The following is an 8,669-nucleotide window of genomic DNA, read 5'->3' as shown; positions in this document are numbered from 1 at the left end:
TGCAAGCCATAGGCCCAGAAGGATTGGAAGTGATACTTGAAGGATTGACAATCTTTGAAGAAACTGAGTCTCCTAATTCTGAAAGAACTCCTGAAACTCAATTGGGAAACATGGCAGAAGACCAGTATGACACCGCCTCAATCAATGACTTTACTAACCGGAATCTGAGGGGTACTCAATCTTGTATTCAAATGCCGAAGTTTCAAGCACATACTTTTGAGATCAAGCCCGCCATGATCATAATACTTCAAATGAATGGTGTGTTTCATGGTCTATTCAATGAAGATGCTAACAAGCACTTGATGTCTTTTGTGGAGGTATGTGATTCTTTCAGACAAAACGAGGTGCCTAAAGATGTCTTGCGCTTGCGGTTATTTCCAATTTCTTTATAAGACAAGGCTAAAGAATGGTTCAACAATCCTCCCAAAGGTTCTACTGGTTCATGGGAAGATCTTGAGAACAAGTTTAGAGCCTAATACTTCTCTGATGATAAAACGGTGGAAGCAAGAGATGAATTTCTTAGCTTTAAGGAATATCCAGAGGAACATCTCTATGCAGCTTGGGAGAGATACAAGATGTTGATGAAGAAATGCCCTAATCATGGAGTAGATAAATGGGTAGTGATTCAGATTTTCTGTAATCATCTGAATCCATCTTCGAAGGCCACGGTTGATTCTATCACAAATTGGGGATATCGGAATGTGCCTGTCAATGAAGTTTTTTGCCTCTTAGACTAATTGTCTGTGAACAACACTCAAAACACGGATAGAAGGAATACATCAATGGTGACTAGTGCTAAAGATGATTCCTCTTCCCAGATTGTATCCATCTTGAATGCAATGAACAAGCGTTTTGATGTGTTAGAATCTCAAATGCAAAGGGGAACTTCTCATAATGTGCATGCTGTCTAAGCCATTCTAACTGTGTGCAATCAATGCAATGAAATGCACATGCCCGATCAATGTCCTCTTTATATGACCACTGAGTCTGTCAACTATAAGGGCAAGTTTTAAAACCCTCACAACAACCCTTACTCTCAAACATACAACTCAGGATGGAGGAATCATCTTAATTTTTCATAGAGTCAAGGGAATTCTTCAAATCAACCTTCATCCTCTAATGTCAAGCCATTTCACCCTTCGGGCTTTCAAGCTCCACCAAAGCCAATGCCGGTTAAAGAAGAGGAGTCTAGAATGGAGAAGATGTTAGCACAAATCTTGAGTAATCAAGAGTCTGCAAGAGTTGAAACTAAGGCAACTCTTACTCTTCATGATACTGCAATCAAGAATCTCAAAGTGTAAATGGGACAATTGGCTTCACAAATGAATGATATGTCAAGAAGCAATCTCCCTAGTAATACCATTCCAAATCCTAAAAGGGATGGTAAGGAGGAGTGTAAAGCAATCACTTTGAGAAGTGGGATGCAATTACCCGAAGTTCTTATGCCAAGTGCAAGTAATGTGAGTAGTGGTGCTACTAAGGTGGTTGTTGATCATGAAATGATTAATGAAAAAATTGTGGTTGAAGAGTGTGACAACTTGAAGAATAATCAAGAAGAGAAAAAGAATGAAGATCAAGCCAAAAAGGTTGGCAATAAGAAAAAGCCACAAGAGGCCAAGCTAAAATATGTGCCTCTACCACCTTTTCCTCAAAGGCTTAGGAAGTAACAAGAAGATGGCCAATTCAAAAAGTTTCTTGATACGTTCAAGCAATTACATGTCAACATTCCTTTTGTGAAAGCTTTGGAGCAAATGCCTAAATATGCTAAGTTTATGAAAATGTTCTCTCTAAAAAGAGAAGGTTCAATGAGTTTGAAATGGTTGCTCTAACCAAGAGTTGTACGGATATCATTAAGCAACTACCTTAAAAGTTAAAGGATCCCGGTAGCTTCTCAATTCTATGTCATATTGGAAATAAATTTTTGGGTAAGCCATTATGTGATCTTGGTGCTAGTATCAATCTTATGCCTCTCTCTATTTTCAATAAATTGGAGTTGGGTGAAGCTAGACCAACAATCGTGACTTTGCAATTAGCGGATAGAAGCTTGGCTTATCCACGTGGTGTTATTAAAGATGTTCTAGTAAAAGTGGATAAATTCATTTTTCTGGTTGATTTCATTGTCCTTGATTGTGAGGTAGATCGTGATATTCCTATTATCTTAGGAAGACCATTCTTGGCAACCGCTAGAACCTTAATTGATGTTGAAAAAGGTGAGCTTACTATGAGGGTGGATGATGAGCAAGTCACATTTAACATGCACAAGTTGATGAAATCTCCCAATGATCTTGAGCAATGCTTCTTTGTTGATATGCTTGATCAAGTTACACAAGAAGAATTCAATAAGGCAATTCGCGATGATTTTTTAGAAGCCTTGTTACTAAGAGCTCAATTAAAGACTCAAGATGGAGAAGAGTGTATGGCTATTATGAATGCATCACCGGTTTACCCTAGAAACTGTGTCCAATTTGAATCTTTAGATTTATCTTCTCTTAGTAAACCATCTTTGAAATCCTCTATTGAAGAACCACCATCTCTTGAGTTGAAGACATTACCTTCTCATTTTTGGTATGTCTATTTAAAAGCCAACAACACTTTGCCAGTGATTATTGCTGCAGACTTAAATGAACAACAAGAAGAACAACTTGTGAAAGTCTTGAAAGCTCACAAGAGAGCTATTAGGTGGACTACCGACAAAAAGGGTATTAGCCCTTCAATTTGCATGCATAAGATTTTCCTTGAAGACAATCATAAAACTTCTATAGAACATCAAAGAAGGTTGAATCCTATTATGAAGGAAGTTGTGAAAAAAGAGATCTTAAAATGTTTTAAGGCAGGCATTGTCTATCCTATCTCTGACAGCTCTTGGGTAAGCCCAATTTAATGCGTTCTAAAAAAAGGAGGCATGAATGTAGTGGCTAACACCCACAATGAGCTAATTCCTACTCGCACTATCACTGAGTGGAGAGTATGCATGGATTACCAGAAGCTAAATGCGACTACTAGGAAAGATCATTTTCCTCTTCCCTTTATTGGCCAAATGCTTGACAAATTAGCTTGAAGGGAATTCTTTTGCTTCCTTGATGGGTATTAGGCTATAACCAAATTGCCATAGCTCCAGAGGATCAAGAAAAAACATTTACTTGTCCTTATGGAACTTTTGCTTTCAAGCGCATGCCTTTTGGGTTATGCAATGCACCGGCCACTTTTCAGAGGTGTATGATGGCAATTTTCTCTGATATGATTGAGCAAACTATGGAAGTCTTCATGAATGACTTCACGGTTTTTGGGGATTCATATGAGGAATGTTTGATCAACTTGGCCAATGTGTTGAAAAGATGTGAAGAGACCAACTTGGTCTTGAATTGGGAAAAATGCCACTTCATGGTTAAGGAGGGCATAGTTCTTGGCCATAGAGTCTCCAAAAATGGCTTGGAAGTAGATAGAGCCAAAATTTCGGTGATTGAGCAACTTCCTCCACCTACTAATGTTAAGGGTGTGAGGAGTTTTCTTGGTCATGCGACATTTTATCGCCGCTTCATCAAAGACTTCTCCAAAATAGTCAAGCCTCTTTGCACTCTTGAGAAAGATGCTGAATTTAAATTTAATGATTCATGCTTGAAAGCATTTGAAGAGTTGAAGAAAAGACTTGTGTTTGCGCCTATCATGATGGCTCCTGATTGGAGTTTGCCTTTCATTGTGATGTGTGATGCTAGTGACTTTGCTGTGGGTGCTATGCTTGGCTAAAAGAAAGAAAAAGTGCTTCACCCAATTTACTATGCTAGCAGAACACTTGATGATGCTCAAGAAAACTACACCACGACTGAGAAAGAGCTTCTTGCAGTAGTGTTTGCTTTTACCAAGTTTAGATCATATCTTATAGGTACTAAAGTAATAGTTTATACCGACCATTCAGCTTTGAAGTACCTATTCAGCAAGAAGGAGTCTAAAGCAAGGTTAATTCAATGAGTACTACTTTTATAAGAATTTGACTTGGAGATTATTGATAGGAAGGGTACTAAGAATCAAGTGGCGAACCATCTTTCTAAGTTGAGTACTGATGCTCAACTTAAATATAATGTTGTTATTGATGAAGCTTTTCTTGATGAGAAACTCTATAAGGTTGACAATATTCAAACACCGTGGTATGTAGACATTGTCAACTATCTTGTTTGTGGCATCTTACCCTTTAATTTAAAGTTTCATCAAAAGAAGAAGTTTCTCCATGATGCTAAGTTATATTTTTGGGAAGAACCCTATCTGTTTTGACAATGTGTCGACCAAATGATTAGAAAGTGTGTTCCTGAGTGTGAGCAACAAAAATTCTAACATGTTGCCATTCTTCTGACTATGGAGGCCACTTTGAGGCTGACAAGACAGCATCTAAAATCTTGCAAAGTGGTTTCTATTGGCCCTCTTTATTTAAGGATGCATATGACTTTATTTTAAAGTGTGATAGGTGCCAAAGGATGGGTAATATCTCTAGAAGGAATGAAATGCCACTCAACAATATGCTTGAAGTAGAATTGTTTGACGTGTGGGGCATAGACTTCATGGGACCATTTCCCATGTCTTTCAACAATCAATATATCCTTGTGGCTGTATACTATGTCTCAAAATGGGTCGAAGCTACGGCATTTCCCACTAATGATGCTAAAGTGGTGCTCAAGTTCTTAAAAAAGCATATTTTCACCCACTTTGGAGCACCAAGAGCCATTATGAGTGATGGTGGTACTCATTTTTGCAACAATCAATTTCAATCTCTATTGAAGAAATATCGTGTCAAGCACAAGATTTCACTTGCCTACCACCATCAAACTAATGGGCAAGCTAAGATTTCTAATTCGAAAATTAAGAAGATACTTGAGAAGACAGTAGGAGTGGCAAGAAAAGATTGGTCCACCAAACTTGATGATGCATTGTGGGCTTATCGAACGACTTACAAAACTCCTATTGGCATGTCTCCATATCAGTTAGTTTTTGGGAAAGCATGTCATCTACCTGTAGAGCTAGAACATAGTGCTTATTGGGCTATTCAAAGCTCAACTTTGATTTTAAGGCCGTGGGTGAAAAGAGACTTCTCCAACTGAATAAACTTGATGAATTTCGGTTAAATTCCTATGAGAATACTAGGCAATACAAGGAGAAGACAAAGAGATGGCATGAAAGAAAATTTTATGCAAAGCATTTGAGCCAGGCTAAAAAGTACTCTTGTAGAACTCTAGATTGAGATTATTTCCTGGCAAACTCAAGTCTAGATGGTCGGGACCATTTAATATGGTCCAAGCATTCCCTCATGGTGCTATTGAGCTAGAGAGCAGTGAAGGAGAAAGATTTAAAGTCAATGGACAACGAGTGAAGCATTACTGGGGTGGTGAGGTAAACCGTGAAGTAATCACCTTGTCCTTATCTGATGCCTCTTGAAATTAGTTGGTTAGGATACATATAAGCTGAGAGCTCAACCCAGAATGCATTCTTCAGACTTTTAGACACTTTTGGAGCTTGGTTGTGCTAGGGTTTGGGCATTGGAAGAGTTAAGATCAAGAGATTGAAGCTTTGAAGACATTTGGAGCTCATTTTCTTCTGTTTTTCTATTCCTCTTCCCTTTCCTCTCTTGTAATCTGAAATGGGTCCACTTATTTTGTATATTTATAGCTTGTGGATGATTATGAGTAGCTAAACCCTTTGTATTAGGATTATTTAGAACCCTTGTATGGATTAACACTATGTTTCTCCTCTTTTTTGTGATTAATGATATATATGTGTTTATTTACTCTTTCCTTAATGCTTCTACATGATTGGCCATCATTTAGATGTTGGGTTCACTTAATTGATGCTTGAGAGGGCTAGGTTGAGTGTAGAACTTGGGTAAAATTATGTAAGAACTTGATATTTGCATGTTGAATGGATGGTTTTGCTAGTAAGATAGAGTTATACTTGCTAGCCTTGCATAGCCACATTAGGGTTGGTGTTTAAAATTGAGTTTTATTAATTGTAACAAGAGATTGGGTAATTAATTTAACTAAACACTTGTTCTTGACTTGAGAGAGCTTGTCCAAGTATTTTTAGAACCCTAGGTTAGCACTTATTTTCATTAAAAGCATTTATGAGAGGAGGTAATTTTGGTGTTATGAAATACAAGGGAGACAATTAATCCTAGGTCCTAAATTGTGTTGGAAGTTTGTGAATCACTCACTTTTTTTTATTTTCTAGAGTTAATTTCATTTACAAAATCATTTTCACCTAACTTTGTGTAGCTTAACTTGATCAAATTTACTTGATCTTTTGCTTGATCATTGTTTTTGAACAAATTCTCGAGGGAACAATACTTTACTTTCATTATATTACTTGCTACTATCCATATACTTTCGGTAAACAACAGTGGTTTAATTAGAGTAAAGCTAAAGGAGTTATTTGCAGCTGTAAGGTGCCTAATAAACTTAAAGGAAACTTTTATCGTACTGTTATCAGACTGACTATGTTATATGATAGTGAATGCTGGGCTCTAATGGGATAATAAGAGTATAAAGTTGGAGTAGTAGAGATGAGAATGTTACGATGGATGTGCGAATATACATATAAAGATAAAATTCGAACTGAGCACGTACATGAAAAAGTGGGGTAGTACCTATTGAGGAAAAAATGGTAGGAATTTGTTTGAGATGATTTGGGCATATACAAAGAAGACCATAGGAGGCACCAATAAGAAGAGTAGAATATATAACTTTGAGCTCTATTAAAAGAGGTAGAGGAAGGCCTAAGAGAACATTCTTAAAAGTTACTAAACTTGATCTCTTAATTAATAATAGTTTTAAAAGCTTGGTAAACGATAGAGCACAATGACTTCTTATAATCCATGTAGCCGATCCCACCTAGTGGGATAAAGGCTTATTATTGTTATTGTTGTTTATAAATTTAAAATTATGCTTTATATATATACAAACTTATGCATTGTCTTCATTTTTGAAAATATACAAGTGGGACTTTCTATATTAATGTAATCATGAAACATTGAGATGGTGATTTAAATGTTTTAAATTTAGTAAATCTTGATAAACATCAGTATAGTGTTGATACTATGGCATGCTATGTAAATTAGCATGAGATATGCTGGCATGATCATGTTGATTGCAGGAGTTCACATTAGTGGAGGATAGTGATTTGTATCCACGTGAATCACACCAATACTATGAAACCTTAGTGTTTGGTTCTATACTTAACCCTTAAACCCTACTTAGCGAAGGTAATAACAGTGCTTACCCTTAAACCCATAGCTAGCGAAGTTGGAAATAAGGTTTTGTGACATCCGTGTGTTCAAGATGGGGGAATTTATGATCCAAAAATAAGTATGGGACCTTGGCTTAGCTACCACTTATGATTAGAGAGCTTAGACTAATCTAATTATATGGATCTAGTTACTGTTTATTGCATAGCCCATAGATTCAATTAGTAGTTATGGCGGATTGATGGAGATAAATTATAACATCCCAAGTTTTATAATCTGGAACCTATTTGCTAATTATGAATAAATTAGTAACTTGGTAGATTTATTAAGTTAATTATATTTTCAAGTTGTTAATTGTCATTTTAGATCTTTAGATAGCTTCAAGTTTAGGCTAGGAGGGAAATTAGCTTAAACTTTCCCAAGAGGGAGAGCGTAAAACAAGCTTGAGCTAGTTGTACCACCCACCGTGATGAATGCACCTTGCTCCATAGTGGATGAAACCAAAAATTTGATAATAAGTTGAGATCAGAGGTGAAAAATTAAAAAGTAACATAAAAAGAATGGAGAGCTCAAGGGAAAAGGTGTTTAGCTACGTTAGGGCATCAAAATTCAAGTACTTAGGAGCTATTTTGGACTAATAATCTTTTGGGTAAGCTTCCTAACTCTCTCTTCTTACTTACCATCTTGTTTTTGGGATGTGTATAGTTGTTTTGAGTTAGAAAAGCTGAGGATCCATGTTTAAGGGCTTGTGTATGTGACTCTAAGAGTTTGATATAAGTTCCTTAGTCTTAGGGTAAGTGATTTTATAAAGCTTAGTAGCTAAGTGTTGTAATTTGAACAAATCCTAACTTGATTTTTGAGTTTTTAAAGTGTGTAAGTTAATTAATAGTGTATCTTTGTTAAGTAGGGATTGAAGGAGATGATGTGAGTTGATTGTAACTTTGAATAGCTCAACTATAGAAGACATGGGTTATATGTAGCTAAATCTAAATAAATTTAGCTAAAGAGTACTTATGTTATGTTGGAAAACTGACATATAGTGATTGATATGGTAGGTTTCAATAATTTGGAACAACTTTGATGTTAAAGAAGCTATAAGAGCTTACATTGGCTATGGGTAACCCTTTTTGTGTAACCGGATGATTTATAATATTTATTACCTTGTGAAATTGTTTACAAATTAATTGTGAAATCATATAATAAATTATATCTATATACTAGTTTTAGAACTAATAGAGTAGGAAAAAGAAATGAGTTTTTAAAAAGATAAATAATACATGCTTAAATGGTGTTTTAAATATAAGATAAAAGGGTTAATAGATGTATGGTTGATACTAGAATATATGTATTTAGTTACAATTTTATTGTGTGGTTTGCAAATGTAATGTCCCTCTTACTATTTTTTAATTAACTCCAAATTCAAGGTAATTAAGAGATTAACCCTAAA

The sequence above is a fragment of the Prosopis cineraria genome, unplaced genomic scaffold, assembly GCF_029017545.1.
Source record: "Prosopis cineraria cultivar Desert tree isolate PC_DT_omini unplaced genomic scaffold, ASM2901754v1 PC5, whole genome shotgun sequence".
Taxonomy (NCBI): Eukaryota; Viridiplantae; Streptophyta; class Magnoliopsida; order Fabales; family Fabaceae; genus Prosopis; species Prosopis cineraria.
This window is presented reverse-complemented; position numbering follows the sequence as displayed.